The sequence below is a fragment of the Schistocerca cancellata genome, chromosome 5 (assembly GCF_023864275.1).
Source record: "Schistocerca cancellata isolate TAMUIC-IGC-003103 chromosome 5, iqSchCanc2.1, whole genome shotgun sequence".
In the NCBI taxonomy this organism is placed as follows: domain Eukaryota; kingdom Metazoa; phylum Arthropoda; class Insecta; order Orthoptera; family Acrididae; genus Schistocerca; species Schistocerca cancellata.
The window spans coordinates 503,779,018-503,795,999 of record NC_064630.1 but is presented as its reverse complement, the minus strand read 5'-3'; the positions used below and the strand labels follow the sequence as shown (position 1 = coordinate 503,795,999).

Sequence of the window (16,982 nt, the reverse complement as noted above, 5' to 3'; positions counted from 1 at the left end):
TTGTAATCATCTTTTACTATTTACGGCTTTTAAGTCAATTCACAATTTAATGGTACGTAATTCAGAACTCATAATGTAATACTCTTCTTTCTCGATGCCCAGTGCACTATTGCTATGCAGATTAAACAAATTTTCGTTATTGGTTAGTGGGTTTCATCTGTTTAAGTACACCGTCATTAATATATAAACTTTCTGAGGAGTTATCGCAGGGTGCGCAAAAACGATTAATTTTTGAAGTGAAATCGTTATTGAGCAAGACTTACCTTAAAATGCCTTCATGTTAGAAGTTTTTATGCTGTAACAGAGTGGCTATAAAACTGTTTTACCGTTGCAGAACTCGGGGTCAAACCGTGTCCCGAGAGGATGCTTCGTCGTATCTCCAGCACTGCCCTGCAACCTCTCACGTGAGTATTAACAACTCGTTAATGTTGCGTTGTTACAATACTGCACGCTCTCCGGTGTTGACACTTTGCCTTGAAGGGCAGCACGCCTATGTCTTACCAACTTACAGCTGATAGTTTATCTTGCAATAGCATTACCGTCATACTTCGTGGTTTATTAACGTTAGAAATATCATTAAAATAATGTAAAAGAAAACAATAGAACATTCTTGTCTGATTACGTACACTGTCAAAATGACAACCTCATAGCTGTCGTGCTTCGGGATACTGCCTTTATTAGTGTGTATGTCAATAGCATGTGAGGTTTCTTCGGACCACAGGTAACAATCGAATTTTTGCCTCTTGAAGATGGTTGTTTAGATGCCATTGAGATAATTTGACTTCAGACACACATTTGTAACGGAACCGCCAACGGATAAAATGGCAATAGCGTATGAAAATGTGTAACAAAGGAAGGAAGCAAACAGAAAATTGTGAATACATCATTCGCTGAATGGTAAGAATGTAATATTGTAGCATGTACTCCCAACTTTAAAAAAGCACAACATCATAATCCTCAACATGATAAATTATACTTATACACACAATAGACAGAAGAAGAAATTTCACCGGTATAGATTGGGTCAAGATGCACGCTCACCACAAGGAACTTTCCACTGTTGCTCCAGCTAATAGCATCCCCGATTCTTTAAAGAATTGAAATCCCAAGTATAAAACAGCTTTGAATGTGTGATTACAAATGAGTTATTGTGTTAAATGTTTGACGTTAACTCTTAGAATCCAAACAATATGAAAAAAAACTATTTAAACTTTCTTTACAAAATTAATTTTTATTATCATAGTAAACAACGAGTACCAGACGAAATTGCCAAAAAGGAAACAGCCAATATCGTTTTAAGGAGGTGATTTCACTTTGGAACCACTTGGAATACAGTTTTCAGCCACCTATTATTTCGTGTGGTATATTTGAAAGAAATTTCGCGTTTTTCCTAAACACAAACGCATTTATCGGATTTCCCATGAACTCATAATGCCTAATACAAATTACAGTCCTAAGTAACAACAAAAATCAGCCTATAATGTAATAACTTTATATCAAAAGAACATGCTGTCCCAGTAGTTTCATTGCGAAATTACTCATAAAACCAGTAGTACAGTCTCAAATTGATGTTACAATAACTTCTGATATACTTATTTTCGCTGTGAATGATCTCCAGTATATAAGAAGGGTAAAAGAACTGACCCACAGAATTACAGACAAATATCCCTAACTTCGGTATCCTACAGAATCCTTGCAAAATGTTCTCAGTTCGAATGTAATAAACTTTCTTGAGACTGAAAAGCTTATGTTCACGAATCACTGGTTTTAGAAAGCGTCGCTCTTGCGAAACTCAGCTTGCCATTTTCTTACATGACATACTCCGAACTGTGGATGAAGGGCAAGAGGCAGATTCCATATTCTAGATTTCCGGAAAGCATTTGACACGGTGCCCTATTGCAGGCTGCTAATGAAGGTACGAGTACTTAGGATAAGCTCACAGATATGAGACGGACTCGAAGAATTCTTAAGTAATGGAACCCAGTATGGTGTCCTCGACGGCGAGTGTTCACCAGAGAGTCAGGAGTGCTCCAGGTAAGTGTGATAGGACCGCTGTTGTTCTCTATACAGGGTGTTACAAAAAGGTACGGCCAAACTTTCAGGAAACATTCCTCACACACAAATAAAGAAAAGATGTTATGTGCACATGTGTCCGGAAACGCTTAATTTCCATGTTAGAGCTCATTTTAGTTTCGTCAGTATGTACTGTACTTCCTCGATTCACCACCAGTTGGCCCAATTGAAGGAAGGTAATGTTGACTTCGGTGCTTGTGTTGACATGCGACTCATTGCTCTACAGTACTACCATCAAGCACATCAGTACGTAGCATCAACAGGTTAGTGTTCATCACAAACGTGGTTTTGCAGTCAGTGCAATGTTTACAAATGCGGAGTTGGCAGATGCCCATTTGATGTATGGATTAGCACTGGGTAATAGCCGTGGCGCGGTACATTTGTATCGAGACAGATTTCCAGAACGAAGGTGTCCCGACAGGAAGACTTTCGAAGCAATTGATCGGCGTCTTAGGGAGCACGGAACATTCCAGCCTATGACTCGCGACTGGGGAAGACCTAGAACGACTAGGACACCTGCAATGGACGAGGCAATTCTTCGTGCAGTTGACGATAACCCTAATGTCAGCGTCAGAGAAGTTGCTGCTGTATAAGGTAACGTTGACCACGTCACTGTATGGAGAGTGCTACGGGAGAACTAGTTGTTTCCGTACCATGTACAGCGTGTGCAGGCACTATCAGCAGCTGATTGGCCTCCACGGGTACACTTCTGCGAATGGTCCATCCAACAATGTGTCAATCCTCATTTCAGTGCAAATGTTCTCTTTACGGATGAGGCTTCGTTCCAACGTGATCAAATTGTAAATTTTCACAATCATCATGTGTGGACTGACGAGAATTCGCACGCAATTGTGCAATCACGTCACCGACACAGATTTTCTCTGAACTTTTGGGCAGGCATTGTTGGTGATGTCTTGATTGGGCCCCATGTTCTTCCACCTACGCTCAATGGCGCACGTTATCATGATTTCATACGGGAAAGTCTACCTGTGCTGCTAGAACATGTGCCTTTACAAGTACGACACAACATGTGGTTCATGCACGATGGAGCTCCTGCACATTTCAGTCGAAGTGTTCGTACGCTTCTCAACAGATTCGGTGACCGATGGATTGGTAGAGGCGGACCAATACCATGGCCTCCACGCTCTCCTGTCCTCAACCCTCTTGACTTTCATTTATGGGGGCATTTGAAAGCTCTTGTCTACGGTACCAAATGTAGAGACTCTTCGTGCTCGTATTGTGGACGACTGTGATACAATACGCCATTCTCCAGGGTTGCATCAGCGCATCAGGGATTCCATGCGACAGAGGGTGGATGCATGTAACCGCGCTAACGGAGGACATTTTGAACATTTCCTGTAACAAAGTGTTTGAAGTCACGCTGGTACGTTCTGTTGCTGTGTGTTTCCATTCCATGATTAATGTCATTTGAAGAGAAGTAATAAAATGAACTCTAACATGGAAAGTAAGCGTTTCCGGACACATGTCCACATAACATCTTTTCTTTATTTGTGTGTGAGGAATGTTTCCTGAAAGTTTGACCGTACCTTTTTGTGACACCCTGTATACATAGTTGATTCGGCGGGCAAAGTGGGAAGCAATCTACGGTTGTTTGCTGATGGTGCTGTGGTGTACGGTAAGGTGTCGAAATCGAGTGACTGTAGCAAGATACAAGACGACCTTGACAAAATTTCTAGTTGGTGTGATGAATGGCAGCTAACAAACCAGTAATGTTCGGATTCAGTATTACTAGTGTCCTGATTGACACAGTCAAGACGTTTAAATATGTGGGAGTAACTTTACAAAGCGATATAAAATGGAACGAGCATGTGAGAACTTTGGTAGGGAAGTCGAATGTTCGACTTAGGTTCATTGGGAGAATTTTAGGAAAGAGTGGTTAGCCTGTAAATGAGACCACATATGGGACGTTGATACGAGTATTTTGGATCCATACCAAGTCGGATTGAAGGAAGACGTCGAAGCAATTCAGAGGCGGGTGCTTGATTTGTTACCGGTGAATCGACCAACAAGTAAGTGTTACGGAGATGCTTCGGGAACTCAAACGGGAATTCCTGGAGGGGAGGCGACGTTCTTTTCGAGAAAAACTGTGGAGAAAACTTAGGAAACGGGCATTTCAAGGTGACTAACGAACGATTCTACTGCCGCCAACATACATTGCGCGTAAGGACCAAGAAAATCAGATTCGAGAAATTAGGGCTCATACGGAAGCAAGCAGACAGCCGTTTTTCCCTCCCTCTATTTGCGAGTGGACCAGAAAGGGAAATGGCTAGTAGTGATACAGAGTACTGTCCACCACGTACCGTACGGTGGCTTACAGAGTATCGACCGCAAATGAAGTACCTCGGTGTAAAACTGGATGTCTTCGTTTTGCTATGGCATCGGTGGTTTCATGCCAAAGACTCTAGTACTTCAAATAAAAAATGGTGGCTTCAGACAGAAACCACTGGTGCTCAGATGGTTATGCTTGTAAGCTAGAAAAGTTTAGAAAATGTTTGAAATTATACTTAAAATTTGTTGGAAATCGCTAAGCTCTTTCATTCTCAAACACTGGATGAATGAAGTCCGGGTATCCGCGCGCCATCAGTTGCACTGCCTCAAGACAGTTTCTAACTGTAATACGTGTCTTACTGTTTTAAACTTTTAAATAAGATGTTCCTCTTAATGAGCAGATCATGTCAGCATTTTAAATTTTTAAATTCGATTAATAATTGGGCTAAATATTGGAAATCAAATTTTTGTTGGACCTGGAAGCCGTTGGATAGACAACGTGTCATTGGTAAGGGGTTCCGGGAAATTCGCTTAGTAACATAGTTTCGCCAGCTGCTGTCTGGCGTGAAAGGAATCTCGCACGAAGTAAATAGTAACAGAACACAAACTGGAATTGGAAATACGCTCTATAACTTTTAAATCGTAATTAATAATTCGGAACTTCTGTTGTAATACCATTTTACTAATGCATGTGTACAGACGACCGTTCCTACGTCGTAATGAGGTAAGAACTTGCCACACACCTTCAGTTTTCCCTAGACAGTTACAAATAAAAAAAACAATATTGAAATATGTAATGTTGCCGTATTGTCAGTGCCAATTTGCAGAAAATTGTATTTAAGAATGATCTATGTTACGAAGACAGAAGCAACTAGGATAAGTAAGCTTTTTGACAAGCGGGGTATCTGTAAAACAGATTTTATTGTTCAACAAATAACTTAAGGTGGACGATGTGTGAATACTGCAGGAAAATTACGACTAACAATGTCCACTTCACCACTTGAATCACTTGTGAAGCGTTACAGTGAGAAACCAAGACAATATTGATAGCCTGTTGAGCAAAAACTACTGGACAACATGATTGAGGATCAAGTGGCGTCCTTCAGCTATATGGATCCTCAAACTAACCTAGATGATGATAATAAATATGTAGATATAAAAACGAGATAGATTTGGACCTTTATCCAACTACGAACAAGAATTTCATTGGGTTATTTTCAGAGACTTTAAAAGGCAGCTTGCCTCGTCCTATTATGTACTGTGAAATTCCCTACTCTTGTCATTTCTAGTATCCATTTATTCGTCTCTTTCTTTCTGTTCATTTAGGCTAAGAGATTCTTATCGCTAACCGTTGGGCGACTCTCAGACTTCTGATGGTTTGCGCATTGCAGTCCCATACTACCATACTATAAAACAACTCGTCAGCCTACCTAAAAAAAAAAAAAAAAAAAAAATCCAAGGGAAATTCGACCTTGGAATATTACATTAAATTACAGAAATAATCTGCTCTAGGTAAAATCTTTGCCTTGATTGCTAACGTGCTGAAATTTCAGAACAGTTTTTCATATATCTGATATTCAAACGGTAATTAGTCATAGCACTGATACGTAATAAATCTTTTCACTTTTGGCGACCTATTACGCATGAAGACAAAAAAGAAGAGACATTCATGCCTCGGATATAAACTTTAAATACGTATCCCAGATGAAGAGATTTAAACATGGTTCACTATTGCAGTAATGGCAAGATCTCGCTTTACATGATCATGGGACTTGAAAACTCGTTAACTGCAGAATGACTGTGTCGCTTCTCCACGGACGGGCGTGATAATCAATTCCTTATCAGGATTCGAAGGAAGATTTAAAAGATAGTGAGGTAGCAGTACTTATCAGATAGATGAGTACCTGAAATTCCGAAAACTTCAGATAACATGAACTGGCTAGAACACGACCGAATTACACGGAAGAGGGAAACGTGTAAGCGCGCGTTTTGTGTGGTGAATATTCGTTAATAGTTCCTTCTGTGTGACAAGCTCTCTGTTTTGAGACCTTCGGTGGCTGCTTATAAAGGACACTTTCTCTGCGACATATTCTTATTGTGGTGGACATCAAAATCATGTCACTCACAAGGATTCAATCGCCGTCAATCAGATGAACAGCTAACGTCACAACCGTTGCGAAATAAAAAGTTCTATTTACTGTCTTCACAGCAACTTAACGATACAGAAGTTACCGTGCACAGTTCAGTAAGTAATCTCTCCTAGACTGTCTAGAGATGCGTTTTGATACGTTTTATTGTGGGGGCAGATTGCTAATTATGGATCAGGTGTTGTCATGGTACGCTCGACATAAGTTCAATTACAACCAAATCCGTATTTTGAAATTTCGCAGGTCAACGATTGAGCTCTACGAACTCACGTCCGTTGGGAACTGTTAAGAGTTACATAAGGTCTTGTGCTACGAATGGCAGTAGAGGTGCCATACGAGTAAGGTAGATATACGGGGGCTGTAGAATGTCCTGGACGTACCACTGTGATGTCTCCACGGCCGCAAGATCTCTAGAGAATCTGTAATTTAGTTCCTTGTTCGCCACACTGTTGCGAATATTATCTGTATCAAGACAGAACGGAGATTAATCTCTAGTCCCGTGTGTAGTTGCGGCGTTCCATTTACCAATAACGACATGACATGTGGCACAAAGTGGCGCACTTGCAGTAGATAGGTGGACTATTCGTGCCTCAGTTACGCATGCCCCCACTTTTTCCGTTATCACTCTAATAAATATTTTCATAGCTATGAAAAATTCACAGCCACAAATTTTAGAACTTTCTGTATGGGTTTACAAACGTTATGGGACTGGGAAAAATTATTTTATAGTTTTTATTCCGATTTAAAAACGTTATGTATTAAATTTATTTTTATTAGAATAATCATTTCTCATATATTCGTTGACTAATTTTACGCTTTATGGCGGTTGTGACAATTGCTTCTGTCATTGGCTCTTGGATGAATATGATGTCTCAGTATGCTTGAGCTTGCTCATGGTGTATCAACTCCAACTGTGATGTACACATTTTACCAAAAGTGAATACAAGTCCCCGGTCCTTCCGTCCACTTTTTTTTGTGAGCTTCTCAACTGCATTTGCGTCATGGCTACACTGTTTTTCGAAGAGCCCTTCGCTCTCATGATTAGAGTTTTTGCGATCAAGTGCATATTTTTCCAACATGGCGGAAATGATGATACATTGCTTCGGGTTAGCTTTGATGCAGTTTTTGTGCATTTTCTTCTGACCTCAGTCTTGGATATTACCCTTAGTTAGTTCACTGTGGAATATACTTTTCTAAATGGAAAGGTGAGGCATATGACCTCATATTGAGTACACTGGAGTAAATACATCGCTAAAATGCTTCTGCGCACGTGCTGCAGCTCTTTCCTGGAATTCTGATGTTCGTGCGTTTATCCTGCCGAATAAATTCCTAGATGAAACTTATTGTCAGATCAAAGAAGCTCGTTGCAGGGAGATTAATACTGCCAACCAAACCTGGACTCAGACACGCTTCACAAACATTTTGAAACTGCCAGAACGTTTCTTACAGGCTGTAGCGGAATGCGTGAATCTGTTAAATTTGCGTACAGATTCAAACTGCGTAACTAGCTGAACAAGCACTCTAACTAAGAGAAAGGTACTGCCAGATTGAAACTTTGACGTCGGGACGTGTCTGTGTAGCTCAGTTGGTTAAGAGACGACTCCACAAAAATTAGGATTCCAGTATCGGATCTCGGTCTGTCTTGCAATTTTAATCAGTAAGCGAGTTTCGTAAGCTCACACTCCGCTGCCGAGTGTAATATACGGCCTGCAGTTTTCAAGGTGTATGAGTCGCACATCTATTCGAATACTACAAGTATTTTAATATGGCGTATCTAAAGACACCATGTCTCACAATCATACAAGAGCCTCGGAAGTATGCCGTAAATCAGGTGCATCTCTTCACATGATTATTATTTAACAATCTGTCACACACAGCGTTCCAGAATCTGCTTCAGCAGAAAATTTAATATTCTGCAATTGATATCGGCTAACTGGTTGGGTCATAAGATACTTACTGCAAAATTCTGCCCTTCCTAACCATTTGCCTAAATCTGGGACACATGTCAAATGGATAAACTAAAGAGAATAAAAATATTCGAGAGGAACTGCGCGTACCGCCAATGCGTTTGTTTAGTCAACTTGGGAATGGCACGGAGACTCTAGTAAACTGCAACACATTTTATAGGTTGATCTCATTATGATCTGTACCAACTTGAACCCAATCCAGGAAAAACTCAGGTAAGTGCTTTCCATTTACGATACAGAAAAGCTGAAAGAAAACGTAATACTAACTGGATGGGATCGGAAATTCAGCACTGTGAAAGACCAAAATATTTGAGAATTACCCTGGATCACACCATTTGTTTTAGGACACACTGTAAGGGGTCCAAAACTAAAAATTTGCATCAGAAATATCTTTAGAAAGCTGCAAGTACTACTTGAGGAGGAATCTCCAGTCCACTGCGCTGGTACTCTGGTTTTCTGTGGGAGAGTATAGACCACAAGTTTGGGGAGCTTTGGTTCACACCAGACATAGGACGTGGCCTTACCCGAGTTAGTCGGCTTATTTAAGAGACGCTTCAGACCAACCCCGTGGCTCGCATTGCATCCACACCCATATCACAGAGTGACAGAAAAAATAGAACGGAATAAGCATACTGAAAGCCCAGAGCACTTGATGTACACACCTGCAACATGTCGCCTTAAGTCCAGGAAAAGTATTTTGCAGCGAACGTTACCATTATACGTCAAGCCAGATTCCATATGCGTTTGCCTGTAGTAAGAAAGTGCACATAAGGAAGACTACTTCACTCCAAGGGAGGGAATTAGCTGCTGTTTCTACCTGCTCTACACTACTTGGAGAATCCTGAATATACTAAGAACAGGAGTATCGAGGTACATAACATATTTGGTCATGTGCAGGTATGAGAACGTGACGTGCAGTTGCGGAGCGGGGCGCCTAATCACCTACTATATAGTAAGCCAAAACAGGGCGAATCTTGCACTTAGATGTTTTAAATGTCACCGTGAAGGGCATAGAAGTTCGAAATTCTGTAGAGAAAAGAGTAATCATTTTTTTCTGGACACATGAAGTAAGTATTACAACAAAGGCGTTGCGCTCCATGGAGAGCTTTGCTCGCAGGATTGTGAAAGGCAACTTTTCAAAGTGAGTCAAGAAACATGCTGTTCTTACGACATAAAATTCACGTGTTGGCAACGAAGCTAAAATTTGAGAAATTCTGGCTCTTGCAGTGTGACACCGACCGTGTTCCTTCCCAGCAACCACACGTGAATGGTTCAGGAAGGAAAACGGGAGGATACACTGGTACAGCACGCACTACACAGTGATGTGGCGAATACGGATGTAAATGTAACATGCGTTAACAATTGTGTAGTTTGTTCTCTGATTGTGTATTTATGACGTTGTCATCAGTATAATGAAGACCCACGACAGCTATTAGTTCCTTTTTCGGTTGTTTATCCTATAGAGACTGTACATATTTTTAAAAAATGCTTTGATCCACAAGATTATGAACATTTTCACATGACATGCAGTTACAATGTATTACTTCGAAAAGCTAATCTAATGATTTCGGCATTTCACCCACGCTCTACCGTTCACAAATATTGACTCAACATTTTTTATGGAACTGACGTGTATTTATGTTTAATGGTTGTTTGAAAGTGAATTAAAAATTGATACAGACATGCTACATGTCTACTCAATCTCTAGAAATAAAAAGTATTTTATGTAATATTTGGCATTTCCCATTTTTGAGCCAAATTATAATTTACTGTTAATACTGGCATTTTTGTACGATTCCTAATTAAAAATAAAACGTTATTATTGTTGATAAAAAGTTTGGTACAATGTACGTTATTTGATAAAATGTTCAGATGTATGTGAAGTCCTAAGGGACCAAACTGTTGAGGTCATAGGTCCCTAGACTTACACACTACTTAAACTAACTTATACTAAGAACACTCACAACACACACACACACACACACACACACACACACACACACACGCGCCCGAGGGAGGACTCGAACCTCCGGCGGGATGGGCCGCGCAATCTGTGGCATGGCGCCTCTAACCGCGCGGCGTTATTTGACGTTTCTGATCGTTACGTTCTTACGATTATGAAACTTCAACGCTACATATCCAACTACCGACCTCTAATTAAATGATTTTCAAGTGTGTTGTATTGAACAGTTCTCGGAAATCTTCCAGTCTTCAGAAGCGATTTTTTCGAGATATTTTTCTTTTTAATATCATCGTACTATTTTAGGGACATGATGTCCGGGCAATGAGCTTTAAATTCGTAGGGCCGGTCCATAAGGACCCTTGTAAGATTTATGTATTTATTTACGAATGTCTCCTATCATTTAAAGTAACTACTGTTTCTGCCGTCGTTGATCATGTAGTATTAAAAGGTTGTGAATGTTTAACTGTTTGCCTCGGCAGGAAGCACAGGGTTATATCTAATTAGTTTCAGTCGCCTCATGGAGATACATCTGTATACAGCCGTTACATGGACGTATATCTAATGCACGGATGTATCTGTTCAAAATGTCGTCTGGTAAGAATTATTCCTACTGTTCCAAAGTGGTCAGTCTGCCGGTAGCTCCCGTGTCCGTTAATTTTTGGGTTGCTTTCAAACAGAGATGTTTTTTATTTAGGTAGACGTATCGGTCGCAGTGTTCGTATCTTTGTAAGACTGTACCCGCAGTACAACTGAGGTAGAGCTTGTTCCAGCACATCCCGGTTGAGACCAGTATTAGGATTAGTGGCTGTCAATTTTTCTCGCATAAGTAACATGATCGATTTCTTAGGCGCCACTTGTTGTACAAGCAGTACTACAGCATTGTAAAGTGGCAACGTAACGTCTTTTCGCGATCCTATGGAGTCCACAGAAACAGTAATACCTAATAACATGATTTTTTTTACGAAATGCGTCACCTCTCTCTTAAATCGGCTCGTGTATTCATAACAATCAGTTTCAGTACACCGTAGTATGGAAAATAATGAATGTTGGTCTTTGTGGTGGTCCCCTGTAGGGTTTGACCTCCATTTTTCAAAATTTTCTCGAAGAGCGATCCATTTGGGGAAGGGCGCCTTGCATGGTGCATCGTGTCCATCATGCACTGAGACGTATCGCAACCTTCGTTGACGTGGATCTGTACTTCTGCTCACTTTCCACCTGTTGGGCGAGGTCACCCTCCTGGGTTAGTATTTTTCCATCAACTCTGCAGCATCGTTTTCTACGTTGACAATAATATTGGACTTGTTTGCTTGGTGGCACCTGATATCCAGCACGGTAGCCAGTCCGTTATGGTGGGGCCACCATGTACCCAGCTGGTTGTTGCCCCCTGACCACACAGGGATCTCTCTGCTGATACCTGCGCTGTTAACTCCCCACGCATGCCAAGGGGTAGATGCCCATCCCCTTGAGGCATCGGGACCTCCGGCAATGACCACCCTGTCTTTGCTGCGGCTGGGTGGCCCCCGTGGGAAGGGCCCCGGGTCGGAGTGGGTGGCATCAGTGTGGATGACACGTGATGAATCGTAGTACATCATCTCTTGCTGATGGTCAAACACCAGCAATCTCTAAGCGTTCATGAGCTCAATTCACTGCACAGAAGTACGACCCCAAATCGTTCCCCTCCCTGGCCACACCATGGGAGGAACGTCAGGCTAAGGATGGCAGCAGCTCTTATTCGCCCAGGTACCTTGTATGTTCGAAAGCTGATGGGGAATCTTTCATGACGATGAAGCCTCAATTTTTTGTTTTTAGAGGACAAGTTTGGGGAGATGGGGGGGGGGGGGGCTTGTCCAAAATGAGATCTGGGCCAGTCTTGATCAAAACAGCATTGTCTGCCCAGTCACAGACATTACTCGCTTGTTACAGGCACGGGGATGTTTTTGTAACCATCACGCCCCATAAGAGCTTAACTATGGTCCAGCGTATCACATTTCTTAGGGACCTTTATTTGCAGTCCGACGATGAGCTGCGCGCGAATTTAGAACGCTGAGGTGTACATTTCGCGCCCGGGTGACAGTGGCCCATATCTTGGTGAGCTGTCCTCCTTTGGCTGCCCTGCGACGGACTCTTCAGTTATCGGACTCGTTGCCATTAATTTTAGCTGACAACGCCTCATCGGCTAATTTAGTTTTACGTTTTATACGCGGCGGAGGGTTTTATCATTCTATATAAGCTTTAGCGCATGTCCTTTCTCCCTTTGTGTTCTCCACTCCAATGCTTTTAGGGTGGATGTTTTAATGTGTCGCAGAGTGGCTAGATTTTCCTTTTTATTCTCGTAGTTGGCTAGCCACGATCATCTGCTCTCTTGTTTTTACCCCTTCTACCTGTTTCTTGCTTCTCTCTATGGTTTTTCGTTTCCTGTTTTTGCCTATAGTAGAGTTGGTTGTCCTTCTGTCGTTCTTCTTGTTCTTCCTTTCTCTTGTTACTGTGCTGTACGACTCCTTTCTTTTCTTCATTCCGGTGTGTAATTATTTTACTGGGAACAAGGGACCGATGACCCCGCAGTTTGGTCCCTCCCCCCCCCCAACCAACCATCTCTCTCTCTCTCTCTCTCTCTCTCTCTCTCTCTCTCTCTCTCTCTCTCTCTCTCTTTCACGCCATCCCTTCTCTCTGTTTTCTAATGTGTCGGAGATCTCGATATAGTTTATCATATTACTTGTAACTTTTCTGCCGAAGATGGTATGGTATGGTTTGGTTTGGTTTTTGTGGTCGTGTTGTAATGGAAACTACTGATGCAAAATTGTTCTGGCTAGCCGTTCAAGCACGGGATTCTGCTTCTGTTGAGGTTCGTCATCTGCTCTTTCGCATCTCTAAAATTACAGTCTTTCTTCGTCCTTGTGGTAGTTTGCACACTGGGTGTAGTCCATTACCTTGCTCAAATGCATGATTACATCTAACTTCGTCTGAGTCTGCTCCTTTAGAGTTCCTTAAGTGTGGTTCAGATACAGACAGGTCCACTATAAAAAGCGGCGTGGGCGCTTAACTCGTATATAGTAAGGAATTCAAAATACATCTGCGGATTTTTTATTTTTTTTATTTTCGCAGTCGATGGCAAGGTTTCGGAAGATGCATTTTTAAAATTCTTGATCTACTTTATTTTTACCAGGAAATCATCAACTAGACACTAAATTCCAGCCTTAAAATATTGTAAGCGGTTGGATTTTTGCGATATGTATACGTATATTCATTCTAAAGAAAGTACTGATGGTACAGTAAGGGATTAGTCTATCTGCGTCACGAGAAAATGATTTGGAATGTACCTTTGCTTTGAGTATTTCCTGGGCCTTTCATACTGGAGGCATTTCAACACACTGCAGCAGTCATGAACACGAATCACCTTGTCAACATTGTTCATACATTTCATGTGGTGTTCCTTAGCTGTGGATTTCTCGTACCCACTGTGTGTTTTTGGAATTTCTTGTAAGCAGTGATTTCTTCCACTATCATAGTCCACGCCCGCAGTCAATCCCCACACGAACGCAAATGGAGACACAAAAACTTGGATGTGTGTTCTGTGTTGAACGTTTAGTCGAAAATTTGATAAGCATCACCGCAGCTGCGCTGACGTTCAACCACATCCGCGCTTCCCAGAAACGCCGTTCTGCCTACTGGGTTCATCTAGTCCACTCAGAGTTAAAGCGAAGGCCAGGCGGTGCGTTTAATCTGCAGCCGGCGCCACTTGTAGAAAGGAACATCTCAGCTCTGAAGACGACTGCTTTTTCTTTTAGCATAGTGACGGAAGAATCCAGGCGGTCGGTAGAGAAGTCGCTTCAGTATTTCTGGTTCTAGTCTAATTCCGTTGTTAACACTCTTACAGCTAATGAATACACTTGCTGGATAAATTAAGGGGCAAGGAAATTTAAAGTAAAGCAGCCAGATCAAAATTTACTCACAGTCTGTTAAAAAAAAAAAAAAGGCACAAGTGTGCGCCTCCAACTCTTTTTCTTGAGATCAATTAAATTGCCCATTGTTTTACAGCATTTGCAGGTCTGTATTGCAAGACATGAAGACGCAGACTCACAGCAACCACATTACTTGGTTGGCACCACAGTTACACACTAGTCAACTGATGCCAGAAGGAGAAATCGTATTCGTAGCTTGATATTCGTTCAAAGGGTTAATCCCCAACCCTATTAGCTATTTATCTCTATTAATGAACCCTATAAAACTTAGTACAAGTGAAATACTATAAAAAGTAAGTAAAATCCTGAGCACAAGACCGTTGCATCACGTGAATAATAACAATAATAATATTAATAATATACAGGGCTATTACAAATGTTTGAAGCGATTTCATAAATTCACTGTAGCTCCATTCATTGACATATGGCAGCGACACACTACAGATACGTAGAAAAACTCGTAAAGTTTTGTTCGGCTGAAGCTGCACTTCAGATTTCTGCCGCCAGAGCGCTCGAGAGCGCAGTGAGACAAAATGGCGACAGGAGCCGAGAAAGCGTATGTCGTGCTTGAAATGCACTCACATCAGTCAGTCATAACAGTGCAACGACACTTCAGGACGAAGTTCAACAAAGATCCACCAACTGCTAACTCCATTCGGCGATGGTATGCGCAGTTTAAAGCTTCTGGATGCCTCTGTAAGGGGAAATCAACAGGTCGGCCTGCAGTGGGCGAAGAAACGGATTAACGCGTGCGGGCAAGTTTCACGCGTAGCCCGCGGAAGTCGACGAGTAAAGCAAGCAGGGAGCTAAACGTACCACAGCCGACGGTTTGGAAAATCTTACGGAAAAGGCTAAAGCAGAAGCCTTACCGTTTACTATTGCTACAAGCCCTGACACCCGATGACAAAGTCAAACGCTTTGAATTTCCGGCGCGGTTGCAACAGCTCATGGAAGAGGATGCGTTCAGTGCGAAACTTGTTTTCAGTGATGAAGCAACATTTTTTCTTAATGGTGAAGTGAGCAGACACAATGTGCGAATCTGGGCGGTAGAGAATCCTCACGCATTCGTGCTGCAAATTCGCAATTCACCAAAAGTTAACGTGTTTTGTGCAATCTCACGGTTTAAAGTTTACGGCCCCTTTTTCTTCTGCGAAAAAAACGTTACAGGACACGTGTATCTGGACATGCTGGAAAATTGGCTCATGCCACAACTGGAGACCGACAGCGCCGACTTCATCTTTCAACAGGATGGTGCTCCACCGCACTTCCATCATGATGTTCGGCATTTCTTAAACAGGAGATTGGAAAACCGATGGATCGGTCGTGGTGGAGATCATGATCAGCAATTCATGTCATGGCCTCCACCCTCTCCTGACTTAACCCCATGCGATTCCTTTCTGTGGGGTTATGTGAAAGATTCAGTGTTTAAACCTCCTTTACCAAGAAACGTGCCAGAACTGCGAGGTCGCATCAACGATGCTTTCGAACTCATTGATGGGGACATGCTGCGCCGAGTGTGGGAGGAACTTGATTATCGGCTTGATGTCTGCCGAATCACTAAAGGGGCACATATCAAACATTTGTGAATGCCTAAAAAAAACTTTTTGAGTTTTTGTATGTGTGTGCAAAGCATTGTGAAAATATCTCAAATAATAAAGTTATTGTAGAGCTGTGAAATCGCTTCAATCATTTGTAATAACCCTGTACATCATGCAGTCATAGACGCTTCGGAAGTGTCAGACTACTGATAAAATAGAAAAATGAAAATACGAAATCCAGCATAGTGAACTCATTTGCTATGGTTACTGTTCTAAACAAAATGTTAGTGGAGAGCCGAGCAAAATGGCTACAGCGGGCAAAATGGCCATTGGGGTCCTGGGGGCCATAAGGTGTTGGCATGGCGCGGGAAACGCTTTAACTTATTCTCCCTGGAGATTCCAGTCATCTCCTGAAGTCTAATCTGTTTGCTGTGCCTTTCCTCAGAATTACAATAATTTTAGTGGATTTTAGCTATTCTGATGTAAAGTAAGCGGCCAGATTGTGTGTTTATTGTGGGGACGGGATGTAAAATTGTGTGGAAAGTGTTACACCTTGACTCCACAATCCTACTTCAGTTATTGAAATTTCGTTCATGCTATTACAGGCTGTATAGCTTCTGTGTAATGTCGTCGATGAGGGGAAATTGGCCATCTCGGCGGTGGCTTGTGGCCATTTGGTGTAGGAGGAGAAAATAAAAGCAGCAGCCGAAAGAAGGGCGCCGCAGCGATACTCAAGGAAGGTCACTTGACCTTGATGCGGGGGTTAGAGTCATCCCCGGGCATAGACCTGTGTGTTGTTCTTAGCATAAGTTAAAGTAGAGTGTAAGTCTAGCGACCGATGACCTCAGCAGTTTAGTCCCTTAAGAATTCACACACATTTGAACATTTTCCCACCATAACCAAACTTGACTATTCCTTTGATGCCTCGTGATGTGTCCAGTCAATCGACACCTTGTTTCAGTCAGGTTGCACCAAAATTTTATTTTCTTCCCGATTCGAGTCAGTACCTATTTATTAGTTGTATTACACTGTAGGGAATACTGCGA

The 16,982-nt window shown here is 41.9% G+C and overlaps 1 protein-coding gene across 2 annotated transcripts in view; it reads left to right on the top strand.

Annotated features, from left to right (window-relative positions):
- Positions 1 to 16,982, top strand: part of LOC126188985 (F-actin-monooxygenase Mical) — a 550,752-nt gene that overhangs the window by 132,801 nt on the left and 400,969 nt on the right. For both annotated transcript variants that reach the window (XM_049930777.1, XM_049930776.1), the window contains exon 2: positions 335 to 404. The gene's annotated coding sequence lies outside the window, so the exon portion shown is untranslated. The remainder of the gene's footprint in view (positions 1 to 334; positions 405 to 16,982) is intronic.